Here is a 14440-nt window from a genome sequence, read left to right on the forward strand (position 1 = left end):
TGAAAACTGTCTCCAGCTGATCATGTACACATTCTGTATGTGAACAAATGCATCTGAGTGAAGAGGACAGAAAGAATGAAACTGTACTTTTTGCAGCACAACATGACTGTAGATAATTAGTTAAGATTAACTGTTTCAAAATATCTACGTAGCCAGGCCATAAGTCTGGCCAATATAAATTTGAACACCAGATTAAGTACAGAAGCTGTAAGGGAGCCACAGACACAAACTCCAGAAAAGTGATGCCACTGAAACCTGCTTCTCATTAAAACCACACAATATTGTATGCTGCCTGCTTCTTAGCCAAATAGATTAATATTTTCAAAACATTTCCATCTTTCCTACTTTTCTAAAAAAACTGTCCTGGACTAGATAGAGTTTAATGTTTCATCTAGATGCACCCATTCTAGACTTTCATCTCAGTTTCATTCCTCCTTATAGAGATAAATTTAGCAAAACTCATCACTATATGCTTAATATAACTGAATGAGAAGAAATGAGTTCTTTTTGTTTTTAATTCTGTTTTCTCTTCTTGCTTTTGGCAGTGCCTAACTTTGCAGAAAATTGCTATCACTGTTTTGCAGTGCTCTGAATTTCTATATGTTAACTAGTAAAGACATGCCTCTGGCTAAACTGAAAAGTAAATTTCAAAGTCTACAAAAGGAAGGAAGGGAAGGGAAGGGAAAGGGAAGGGAAGGGAAGGGAAGGGAAGGGGAAGGGAAGGGAAGGAAGGGAAGGGAAGGGAAGGGAAGGGAAGGAAGGGAAGGGAAGGGAAGGGAAGGGAAGGGAAGGGAAGGGAAGGGAAGGGAAGGGAAGGGAAGGGAAGGGAAGGGAGGGGAAGGGAAGGGAAGGGAAGGGAAGGAGGGAAGGGAAGGGGGGAAGGAGGGAGAGGAAGGGAAGGGAAGGGGGAAGGGAAGGAAGGGAAGGAGGAAGGGAAGGGAAGGGAAGGGAAGGGAAGGGAAGGGAAGGGAAGGGAAGGGAAGGGAGGGAAGGAGGGAAGGGAAGGGAAGGGAGGGAAGGGAAGGGAAGGGAAAGGGGATATATTTTTTGCATATAAGGTAGATACTTGTCACAGCTAGTATCCCACTGGAATGGGATTCAAACACTTTATCTACATGTCTAGATATTTTAACTTTAAGGATAGCTATCCTAAGATCTGGAATTCATCTACTTCCAAATACTCTTCTAGATGACAGCCCACTGGAGTGGGGCGTCAGAGCATCCAGATTGTGCGTAGAAAGATGCAGCCCTTGATAATCTGTGCAGTGCACCATTGTATGGCTTACCTTTCCCAGATCTGGTGTCCTTGAGACATGAGAATAAGAGATCAATCCAGTACTCAGAGTGCCAAGTAGACAGTAGGGTACCTCTTTGCTATCTCCACCTCTGGTCAATAGTGCACTGTGCACTGTAGCTGGAGAATGAACATGTTCTTGTGTGTAAAAATCACAGGGAAGGTAAGTCTGGATTGGAAAAGGCATTTCCAAGCAAGTGCTGACAGAAGTGGAAGCCATGGAAGCAAAAACGGAAAATTCCAGTGTCATATCATTTAGCAGGAAACTGTCACAAAGCAACTGCTTTATACATGTCAAAATCTAATCCATTATTCCATTGAATAAATAAATAAATATACAGTGACATCCTTAAACTTCATGATTCCAGATACTCGACTTTATTTCTATTTAATGTATTCCTGTGCTGCCACTCCCTTAACAAAAGGCATAAAATGTTTAAAAATTTACAGCTGCACATTCTGTCGTCTTTTTCCTGTATGTGTGTTTGAAAGCAGCTTCCTCCCCTATGCTTCCCATCACCCAATTTCCTCTCAAATAACATATAGTTCCTAAAAATATGAATCTGACCCCAACTGAGAGAGAAAGGTTAAAAGGAGCTGGCAGGACTGGATCCATCTGGTCAATCATATATTATGGCTCTGTATTAAATGCTGAATTTAATCACTGAGTACGTTACATATATGAGAGCATTAAAAAATAGGAAAGAACCATAGGGAAATCATTGAACCGATATATCACAAAGATGGCTCTGTTGTCAAGCTTTATTTTTCCAATTAGATCTGAACCATGTCACTTTTTTGAAAGAAAAAAACATGACAGAATCATAAGCTGTAAACTATTCTGTCATGAAAGCCACAAACTCCTACTGAAGACAAGGAGATCTTGAATGTAGTGAAGTCCTAATGATTTTATTTATTTTATTTTTACTTTAATAGGGACAAGATTTCATCAGCAAGTAGTCAGAAATCTTTAGGAGTTCACAAATAAATAAACAAATAAAAGGAAAATCAAGCTTGTTATATCTGAATAATAAATAAGAGTAAGCCATGATGCTAATTAGCTTTGTCTTTCTAAAATGCAGAGTCTATTGAAATAGAAAAAAGTTTTTATGATGCTCTTAATTGCTTGTGCTGTGGTTTTCATTTGGACTTTTCTCTCAAGATAGTTCAGCAGCAGTAACAGTAGGTGCTGACATCTCTCTCACAGGATGAGGACCTTGAGATGGGGAAGAAAAAAGTGATCTTCTCTATTATTATGGGTTTTTAAAATGTGACAGAGCATGACTTTTTAGTTCTGATTTTTTAAATTCATTTGCCAGCATTAAATTTGTTCTCTTAAACTGAAAATTCTTATTCTATTTAAGAATAGCTAACCGAAAGGGACTTGATACAAGAAGTTGAACTTTATGCTGCCGTAACCTGAAATTATTGGTTTTGCAACACCCAACTATATCTGTTAAACAAAACAAAGTAAAACAAACAAACAAACAAACAACCCTCCTCCCCCCCCCTCCCTCCCCCCCCCAAAAAAAGTACTTGACACACCAGGGAAATGGAATTCTAAGCCAAGAAAAATACTCAGTTTTTTTCCTTTTCAGTTCCCACTTATAGTAGCCAAATCTTTATAATCCAGCTGGGCTCCCATAGACCTGGGGAGCCCTGGGGCTCTAATTGCTCTGAGAAGCACAAGAATCAAAAAGCCTGGCACATTATCAAGTGATCTGCAAGAAGCCAAGAAGGATGGGGAGATCATGCCTCTCAAAGCTTCCATGTTCTTGGCTAAGACTTATCCCTCCAAGTGGTCTGTTGACAATCCTAAAGCTCAGAGAGGGGTTCTGCTTAGTAGCCAGGGAAGGACATTTTCATCCATTATATATGTCTACATTCCTGCAAATAGTTTAAGCAAATCAGCATTTTCTAGTAAAGCAATATTCCATATAAAAGTTTGCAGTCATTCGAATGCTGCCTTCCTAATAGAAAACAGAAGGATATGGACACTCACTGTCCTGCATCCCTACACTTATTTTTCCTGCCCTTCTATGCTCTTTCTACAATGCTGAGTTTCAATACATGACAAAACATACTCAGATCTTATATACTGCTTATTCTGTGTTTTTATTCTTCAATATTTCCTTGAATGATCCTTCTAATTCAGTGTTTTGTCTAAATAAGTTCTTTAAAGTTGGAATTTTGGTCAAGTTTGGTCAGATCATCAGTTTGAGCATCTGTAGTACACTACTTCCTTTCTGGATTTACTTTATACTCACTGTATGTTATTAAAATATCTGCTGCATTAAGTAGTCTAACGAATGTTGAACTAAGCTAGAATTCAAGAGCTTTTCATTGTATTACTTGTCATACACCTTGAACATTGGACATCTGTAAAATGGAAATACCAGAGACTTTATAAAGAGTGTTAATATTTATGGATGAAAATTAGTTTATAATCCATATTTATGGATGAAAAGTTTTTTTTTTTTTTTTTTTGGTAATAACTGCAGTATTAATTTTCATCCCGTACTTCATTAATAATAAGGAGATATCTGAATTACTCAAATGAAAGCTATTTACAAATAATAAATTTATTGCTGGTGGCAGAATTTGCTCTCCAGGTCTCAGAACCTCCATAAAAGCGCTGAAGAATTCAGAAGAGGAGTGGTTTAAAGACTCTGAAAAGGAGAAGGAACAATAACATGTTAATTAGTTCATGGTCTTTGTTTCATTCAGAAAATCTCAAGTAGTTTACAAACTTGGAGAAGATAGTTTAATATCCACATCTTAGAAACTGCATTCCAGTTAGAATCAAAAATATCCAGGTGCCTAAAACTCTATAAAATCACTTAAAAAATAAGCCAACATTTTCAAGTCTTGATGGCCCATTCAAGCCACACAAATTGGGCAGCACTGCTAACTGTCCCCATCTCATCCCAAGCAAGAAACTTTCTTATCAAGTCAATTCTTTATCAGTTCTTCTTTAAAGATGACATAAATTATGAAGAAGTGGTTCTTTAGATAACAGGAGCCTGCTTAGCAACAAGGACTCTTTATAACTGACTGCTATACCTGATAACCATAGTACATGAAGTCATGCTACTTCACAGCCAGAACTCACTTTGCCAACAGGCAAACCATGGAGATGGTTCCTTTCTGTCATAGATCACAATGGGAAGTAGAAGTTTTCAAAGAAAAATCAAACAGGGCAATGAATGCTGAACAAATATGCATATTTGTTGCAATTAGTCTGGATTTGGCAATTTGGGGAACATAGGGAACCTAAAAAATTGAAGACACAGTCATTTACACCAACTGTTTGTAAATAAAGATACTGCAAAGTCACTAGTGTGGTTCTGTGTGACGTTTACATTACCTCAATGTCCAAAATCCTTTCAGTACCAGAGCATTTTTTTCTTCAGAGTAGAAAGAATTTATATCTTTTACCTTTTTTTTTACCTGCTATTACAAAGTGTGCATTTTCTGATGTAATGATGGAAGTTTGAGTTTATTCTTCTTTGTTGATGCTCTTTCCACATGGATAAACTTGAACTCCCTTGTGCATCTTCCCAGGCATTGCCTTTAGCAGTACTGTCTTTTTGGGTGAATGTTGAGCTATTCTAACATTAAGAGTGATGCTTTTTATTGAATGACACTCTCAACTGTTTCACCTAATAGTTGTGACCAGGTTAGAGGCAAAATTCAAATCCCAGAAAAACTTTGAAACCTTAAGCCTCAGGAAGATGATTTAAAAGCGTATTTTATTATTATTATGTCAGTTGCTGTAGGTGATGAAATGCAACATCAGACAATTCATTCTTTGCTCCAGGTGCAACTTAATATATGCCAGGAAGAAGTAATTCAGCATGTCAAGGGGGCTTCACCACCTGCCTGACCCAACTTACTTAAGTACTACCATAAATAGGAGTGACTGATTAAGCAGATGTACCTTCATTGTAGTGTATGGCTAATTCTAGACCCTTGTCATGCAATGCCTCTGGGATGCTTAAGCTCTACGATAGATAAAAGATTTCAGTCAGAGTTTTTGACAAAATTGTCACGTTCCTCAGATGCCAAGGAAGTTTCTCTTCCACGCAGTCTTCAAACTAACACAAGTAAAGACTTTTGAAATTGGCTCAGTTTATCTGTGGTGAGCCCAAAATGGCAGAAACCCATATATCTAGAATAGGCAGTTTTAATCTGATTAACTGTTTGAAGCATAGTCAGTATGTTAGAGGAAGCTAGATCATTTTACCTTTCTTAGTGAAAAGCATATTCCCTTGAGCACAGCAAGTATGTAATTTACCCTCCGTGCAAGTCTGTTATGAAGTAACTACACTCATTACTTAGAAAAAAACTCAAGTAAGCATTTAGGGTTTTTATAGTATTTTTATCTAAAGACAATGCTTTCATTCCACATTATAGTATGGTGACTTCTATTTGCAATTTAAAGTTATTTTAAACCTTCAAAAATCTGAAAGCATGGATTGACACTGAAGTCAAACTAGCAGTAAAGGTTCCCTGACAGATCTCTTAGATGCCAAATTATATCTGGAAGCATTTTTTATAACCAAAATCTGAACTCTGAGATAAGGGTTTATAACGAACAGTTACAAAGGCAAAGCCAAATCACTGCATCTGGATTCAATGGGAGTGCCTTAAGGCACACGTTCTACATCTAAGTCTATATGAATAAATGGTAAAAACCTACAGTGATCTAAACATCTACAGAAGTATACAATCTTTTCTTCATGAATAAAACAGTGAGGATGTAGCAATAAAAGAGAAATATTTTCGTGATATGTCTATCTTATTATCTTTTATTTTTCAAAGTATTATTTCTAAATACATTGATGTAATACTTGCTACTGAACTCTATGTCTGTGCTGATAGATTTAAGTCTTCTTCTATATACAATCTGTAAACATTGTTTGGTATATATCATAGGAGAAAGACAGGACTTTTGCTATATCTGCATATTAGAGCAGCCACATATTTTGTGTGCTTCTCTAGTCCCAGCAGGAAGATAAATCAAATGTGTTCACTCTCCTAGAAGGATCCTGAAGGAGCATACTGCATGGTATTAGTATGGAATGGGATCTGCAGGTTGCCTGAACTCAGACTGCTCTTAGGACTGCAGAACCTTACAGCTAGACATGGATAAGTAAAATGAAGTCAGTAGAAAGCCGGCCACTTACTTGCCCTTTGTCCCATGCTCACAGAAATAAGTTGCTTTCAGTTTGATACTGCTGAAATATGTGTTTCTGATGTGTACTAAAAAAAAAATACAAAAATCACATACAGAATAGAAACTCTAATTTCCAATGTTCTGGTCCACTGGATTTCATTCAATCATTCATACCATGCAGCTGTGTCCAATGTTGTACTACTACAAGCTTCTTAAAACTTCTTACAGTACATCAAAACATAATCTAAAGCTGCCCGTATCTGCCCTAACATCCTGAGCTTGAGGAAAATATCCAGTCTTTTCTCTTTGTTCGCATTCTGTTACATTATTTACACAGCTCACACCCAAAATGATTACAACTGTTCATTCTGTAAGACTACATATAAGTGAATGAGAAAAGCTAATCATTGCTAAAATCCTCTAACCTCTAAAAATAAACATTGTTTTTGCCGTTTTCTTCTCAGTTCTCAGAGAGGGCATTACAAGGATGGTATCCAATAGTTATCTTTAGAGTTAAGCAAACACACTTCATGATTTCTCAGAGTCAATCTTCCAGGGTTAGTGATCAACAGAATCTTATTTATGACCTGGCACAAACTATTCAAAAACTACTTGGTACAGCTACCCTTAGTGCTACTATAAATGAGCTCAGTACCTCGCTTTGGGCCTTCCCATTTGGGAAGACTTGCCTTCAGGAATGTAAAATACAGTGACTGTGAAGTGAGAATACCAAAAGGGGTAGGATAGGCTCTTGCTTAAATAAAACATTTAGAAAAGTAGGGAAAACTGGAAGCAAAAATTGCAAGTTCAAAAATGGTTTCTAACTGGGCGTGCTAGAGGGAAAGGTGTTCAATGAAAGCAAGTGGCAGTAGAACTCTGAATAGTTTTCCAAACGATGCTATTAAATTTATGAAAAAGGTTATGCATCAGGATAGTCCGTGTTAATAGGAAGCTAAGTTCATTGGCACAACAGTCATATGTGCTGATTAGTGAGGTAATGTGACATGACTGCAGACTGCAATGTGTTTCAAGCATACATCAGAAAGGGTGTCAGCAGGACACATCTTGAAGGGAGGCCTACTGCTGAGAGGTGAGTATTTGGGTCTGTGTTTCATTGGCAGAAAAATCTTGCACAGCTGAGTAGAGGATTGGCAGCAGAATGACAAAGTAAGATTTTGTTCTTCAGTTTGAAATGTTATTCTTCAATATAAAATGAACATCAGGGGCTGAGAAGGTTAAAATTAAGGAAGTAGATAGATTTTTCACAATTTGCAATAGCAAATAATAAAGTGCAGCTTATGGTCACCTCGGTAAAGGGAAGGAAAATGGAGGGGAATGTTTACAGCACACTGCTTTAGGGCCTTCCTGCATTTTTTTCCTTAGATGCCCTAATGAACTTGAATTCTTGGCTAAGGAAGGAAAGCAAAGGAAGTAAATTTCTCATCACCTCTTTTATTTCAGCCTTTATTTTGAAAAGAGAGAATTATTTTTCATTCATCAGTTCTTTAGCTGGCAACATAAAGAAGGAATTGTAGCACTGTTATACTTTGTTTTGTAAGTGTGGAAGCAACACAGAAAATGCCAGACAACAGTTTCCATGTTATTACTCTCATGGAGTTAACAGTCTGACAGAAGCATTCTTTGCTGTTAAAAGAAGTTTCCTCTTCTCACCATTCCGCTGGGAGAAAAGGAATAGAAGGAGAGGAACAGAGTAAACCACATTCACTAAGAGGACACTAAATCTAGACCTCAAATGTATCTCTCAGTATAGATTGCAGAAGATACCTTCATTCATCCTCCTGGTCACAGTGCATCTTCCAATACCTCCACTTGTTGGGGGCATATCTTTCACTGCCCTTTTTTTATCGCTTGGAGAATAAAGGCAAAGCAGTGCTTTGTCTCTGCAGGTAACAAGAGGAATGGACTTGCCCTTCAGGTTTTCACCTGGATCACCTTTCAGATAAGCCAACTCGTAAAGCTCTGGTTTGGGAAAGGCCAGAGAGCTCAGTGCAACTGTGAGAGGGTGGATGAATGCTTGTCTGGCCTGGGCTCAGAGGCTGCCGGATGCGCATCAGCCCAGAGGTGCGTGATATGCCACAATGTTAGCGCAGCACTGTGCTCAAGCAAACAAGCTCTGCAGAAAGGCAGACATGGGATCAAGCTCACCCAACGACACAACTCACGTCTGGAGCTGGTCTGCATCCACAGCCCATGGGCTCCAGTCAGGCGGCAGCCACCCGCCAGACGTATCCAAAGGCTTGGGAAGCACGGGCAGTCATGTGACATCTTTGTTTGCACTGGCTAAAGAAATGGCTCTAGTTTGCCTGTGCCAGCTGACTGCCTACCGAGGCTGAGGTGGGCCAGTAATGTGATCTGTTATTAACTCCCTTCCTTTTGCTGCCTGTGCTTTTTGCATACTTCAGTGAGTCATGGCCCGTATTATTGCCTGGCCTCCCATATTGCTGACCTTCATTTTTCTTTATTTTATTAATCATCACTTACTCCAATTAGTTTGTGATATAAGTTGCCAGGCACCACAGTACAAACATGTGAAATGTCAAAAGCAAATAAAGGAAGCTCTGGCACCAGCAATAAAGTTAGCATGCTCTCCCAATACAAACATGCAGGGCCTGAAGACAAGCAGAGAACAAGTCACAACAGCACATGGTTATTATTTCTGTAGGTTAACAGCTTGTTTTTCTGCATTATAAAATTGAAAGCAGTCCATCAACTTTTCTAGAACTCCTCATTTTTCTGCTGGAAGTTAAACAAGGTCCTAATTCATCCAGAGAAATTTGTTCCCAATTTTCTGCCAAGTAGTAAAAGCAAGAGTTAATCTACTACCAGCTCCAACTTAAGGTATTTTAAAACAGCTGCTTTTCCACATATGTACCATGACTGGATTTTAGTCTTCTGGGCTCCATAATTCTGTCCTTCAGGAGAGAGCTGGGAAAGCCAAATTGTCCATGAGGTATATCCATCAGTGAGATTGTGATGACCAGCTCCTCTCTTTTCTGATTGGCAGCAAATGGAAGTCTTCAGCTTCAGAAAGTCTATCCTGTTCAATAAATGTTGTTCAGTGATTTCTCTTTCGTTCCTTCTTCCATGAGGCCATGTAAAGAAGACAGCTGAGGCAGAAACCCTGCTCATCCCTCTGGGAGTGACAGAACTGAATGCTACCAGCAGAGGAGGAAGCTGCATACCGTGTGGGCACAGGGCAGTACACCAAGTAGAAGCTTAGGCAAGAAAAAGCAACAGTGTGATGGCAAAACAACCCAAACAGGAAAACCTGAAGGCAAAGAGGAGATGTCTGAGGGAGGGTGTAGGAGGATCTCACTCGCTGAGCAGTGAGGTACTGGCACTGCAGCCGCAAGGACACAGCTGTAGCAATCCCTGTTCTAGAAGGTTAAGAGAACAAAGTGATCCACTGAGTGAAAGAGATACAAACTTTCCTATGTAAGCATAAGCACAAAAAATCTGCAATACCATCTCCTCTCTGATATTCTCACTCCACTTTCATCCCTTCATGACACTCAGCCTTGATGTCTGCATACCACCATTGCCTCACGGTATAGAAGTGCTTCCCACAAATTACTATTGTTTAGGTTCTAAACTTGATAAACTTTGTTTCAGTCCTTGATTTGGTTTCCTTGATCAAACTTGTCAAAAATGCTTGGGTAGGAAAACTGGTGACAGTCCTAGAAAAACCAAAACTTTATTCCTGATGGGGCAGCAGTGCTATGATAGCTTGCCAAAGCCAAAACATTTCAGAGTTAGTGGGGAAAAGGCAGTGAAAATAAGAATGATAGCTCTATTAATACCCCTTCTCAAGCTGTTATGCATGTTTTTCGCTTCACTGCCTTCACAGTCTTGTACAAAAGAATGTCATTAGTTTGCTGTCATCACCCTCCTACAACACGAGTTCTCATTCATGTGAATAGCCTTTTATCTTCAGGCTATCTTTCAGAAATGGTTTTCTGAGAAACTCAAAGAGAGAGTTGCTCCATACCATTCTGCATAGTTCTGCTCTGTTTCCCTTGCTACTACTAGCACTTTCCTTGTTAAGTATGGTAAGCAGCAGGTGCCGCAGCTGAAATAGCACATCACAGTGACATAGACATTTATCTCCACCATTTATTTGCTTCACACATCCTTTTCCACTCTTGTAAGATCTTTAACCAGTGTAACTGAAGGTATATTTATTGCAACAGCTACCAGACATCCTGACATCGCTTGACTGACAACTGACATATACCGGTTGCCAGTCTAGATACCAGTACATGTCTCTTGTTGAAATATCCTCGAAACTTCAACCTACAAAAAATAACGAGAACACAGTACTGCCCAGGCCTGTGCAACACCTATGACTACTTACCAATCACAGATAATCCTTTGCTGATAACTCCCTAATTGTATCTGCTACATAAAAATAAAATAAATCTGTCCTTAATAATTTTCCGTAATTTTCTAACTGGATTCAGCTGGATTCCATGAGAAATGAAAAATCTTGAAATAGGATAAATATGTAATAGAGCTGGATGTTCTTTTTATTTTGTCAAAAAAAGTTGTGTTTTAGCTAATGAACTGTTGATGTCATTTACTGTTACTGTACCGTTGCATGATTTACTGTTAATACACAAGCTATGGGTTGATACTGACATTGGCTTGTCTGAAAAATCATTTGTGTTAAAGACAGTGAGCATTGCATTAGTGATTTAAATGCTGTTATTGATTAATGTCACTCTAATATTTGTATTATTTACTTATTTATTTATTTATTTATTCAAAAACACCCTCAAAGCTTAACACAATTTTTTGAATGAAATTCCTCTCAAATTTCAAACTCAAAGTACCAAAGTATTTGCTACACAATCCTGGCAATCTGGATTTTTGTACCATGTTTTTTCCAGCTCTAGCTGCACAGATTTCTACATCTGCTTGAACCTACTATGTGATTTATTTTAATTTCACTTATTTTCAGAATGAACATGCCATTGAATGAACATTAAGTGTAAAAGGCTATCACAGCTAAGTCAACTGCAACTTCCTCTATGTATGATTGGAGTATCTGAATAGCTCCCCTCCCAGTAACAGAGACTGTATGCATAGTAATAGTAGCTTTGAGCTATAAGCTATGAGAAGGAGAGACTAGAGCAAGCAGGTGTCTACCCAATGGTAGAAGGGTCAAAATAGAAGTAATGATAATGCTATTATTTTAAACATAAAGATTGGAAAGTAACACTTCAGAGGCTGTTTAAATAATTTCATCAGTAATACTAAAAGTAATAGAAATAGCAACAGTAGTAGCAATTTGTAATAATATAACTCCACACACTACTTCTGGCTTGATAACATATCTGATTGAAGACTTGATATATTGAGTGAAACAAACTGTGTGTTTTCCCCATTTTCCAACATTTGTAGTGTTGTAACAGACGATCTGCCAAAGCTTTTCTAGATTTACTGTGACATTTGTTCAAAAAATGACATATTAAGGCAAAATAATTCCTTCCCTTCCCACTGCCATTATGGGTTATCAGATTATGCGTGGGTTGTGTGGTTGCCTTCAAACAGACATGAGCATAAGAACTCTGACCACTGCCATCTTCAGTCAGAGCTTAGTGAGCTCAGCTTTCTGTTGGCTGCTTTCAAACTGGCTCTACACACTGTAATTTTACTGGGATAAGTGAGGGGGATTGGATAATATACTGGTGGAGACAAAATGTTGCAAGTTGAGTATAGATATATGGTGGAAACATTCTCTGTGGCGCAGAAGAACTCAAAGCATTTTACTCTTTGGGGTCATTTTTCAAAACAGTTTCAGTCTTTGTCCAACTGAAAATATTTTCATTCCTAAGAAGTTCCACAGCTAAAACTATGGACACAAGCTTTTTCCCAAAACTGAATTTTTATTAGTGAATTTGGAAGATATGACTTGTCCAGTTTTAAACTGTGACAAGGGATTATTGCCAGCAGTTGAACTGGGCTTTTTTGCCTCCATTTTCTGAGAGCCACACCTTTCACAGGTTTCAGAGCCAATGGTTCATTAATGGTTAACTCATATTTTCATTTCATGTATTAAATTAATGATCATGTGCTTAACACGGCTTTACAGACTAGAACATAATGTTGTTCACCATGTTCTCACCTTAAAGGTGGAATTCACAAAGTCACAGAATTGCAGGGGTTGGAAGGGACTTCAAGAGGTCATTGAGTACAGCCCCTCTGCTAAAGCAGGAACTCTACAACAGATCACACAGGTAGGAATCCAGACAGGTCTTGAATATCTCTATAGAAGACTTCTCTGGCAAACTTCTCTGGGCAGTCTGTTCCAGTGCTCCATCAGCCTTACTGTACTGAAGTTCTTCCTCATGTTTATATCAGACTTTTTATGTTCAAGTTTTAGGCCAATGCTCCTTGTCCTACCACTACACATCACCGAGAAGGGCCTGGCCTCTTCCATTTATCTCCCACCTCCCTTCAGATATTTATAGACATTTATGAGATCCCCCTTCAGTCTTTTCCCTGGGCCGAACAGACCCAGTTTGCTCAGCCTTTTTCTCATACGGGAGATGCTCCAGGCCCTTTATCATCTTTGTGGCTGTCTGTTGGACTGCTTCTAAGAGATCCCTGTCTTTTTTGAAGTGGGGAGACCACATATGGACACAGTATTCTAAATATGGCCTCATCAGGGCAGAGTAGAGGGGCAGAATCACCTCCCTTGACCTGCTGGCCATATTCTTTTTAATGCACGCCAGAAATTCAAATTCAAAAGCTCCACACCGAAACTCAGAGCTTATGAGAGATCTGTGCTGATTTCTGCAACTCCTGGAAGATAGAATTCTTTATTGTTCAAGTACAGGTGGGGGTAATTGGTACACTGGGTATTTAGAGCACAGAAAATTGAGTTTAGCTAAAAAACATGCAGTGTAACAAGACAGATGGTGATAATCAAAACAGTCCTTTGTGATTAATCTGAGTGATGCCTATTTCACTGGACCAGAAATAAACTATGTACTAAAGAAATTTCTAATACAGTATAGAAATTGAGGAAATCGATCAGGTTGGATATCAGGAAAAATTCTTCTTAGAAAGAGCAGTGATGCAGTGGCACAGGCTGCCCAGAGAGGTGGTGGAGTCACCGTCCAGGGAGGTGTTGAAGAAATATGTGGATGTGTCACCGAGGAACACAGTTAGTGGGCATGGTGGGGTTGGGCTGATAACTGGACAAGATGATCTTGTTCATCTTTTCCAACTTTAATAATTCTATGATCTTATGAAATCATAATCACAGAATCTTAGAATCATAGAATCATGGCATGGCTTAGGTTGGAATGGATCTTAAAGCTCATTGAGCTCCAGCCCTCTGCCCTGAGCAGGGTTGCCAATGGAGTTCATGAAAATAGGAGTCCATGATTTAGTGATTGTAGTTTTTCCTTGGCAAAACCAAAGTCCACTTCTCAGGTGGATTTTATAGGTAAAAGGAACTTCACAACTCAATCTACATTCATTTGGTTCATCTTATTAGTGGTGCTGCCTTTTCCTGAGCTACTCTCATTGTCTCCCCATTCCAGTTTAGAGATTTTTCTGTTTGCCTGCATGTAACTGTGTCTTTCCTCAAGCCTGAAGCAGGAGATGAAATTCTCCCATACAGACCGGCTGCATGTTTCAGCGGCAGTGTTGTGACAGAGCATCCAGAGAACGACGGCTGCTTGAATACCACTACGAGAAGAACAAGAAGTCTAGCCTGGCACGTCCTGTTTCAGAATCACATACGGGACAGGGAGCTTGGCAAACTTAGTCAACATGTGTGCTTGAGTGTACGGGCGCTCCCGGCGCGCTGGACCTCCCCCGCTCCACACCGCAACCTTCTTCGAGCTCCAGCTCCCACCCCGGCCGAGGCGCTCCCCCTTCCCCGCAGCTCCCGCGCCCCCCCCGCGGCTCCGGCTGCCCCTCCGCCCCCCGCC

This window comes from Meleagris gallopavo, chromosome 1 (assembly GCF_905368555.1).
Source record: "Meleagris gallopavo chromosome 1, MGAL_WU_HG_1.1, whole genome shotgun sequence".
Lineage (NCBI taxonomy): Eukaryota > Metazoa > Chordata > Aves > Galliformes > Phasianidae > Meleagris > Meleagris gallopavo.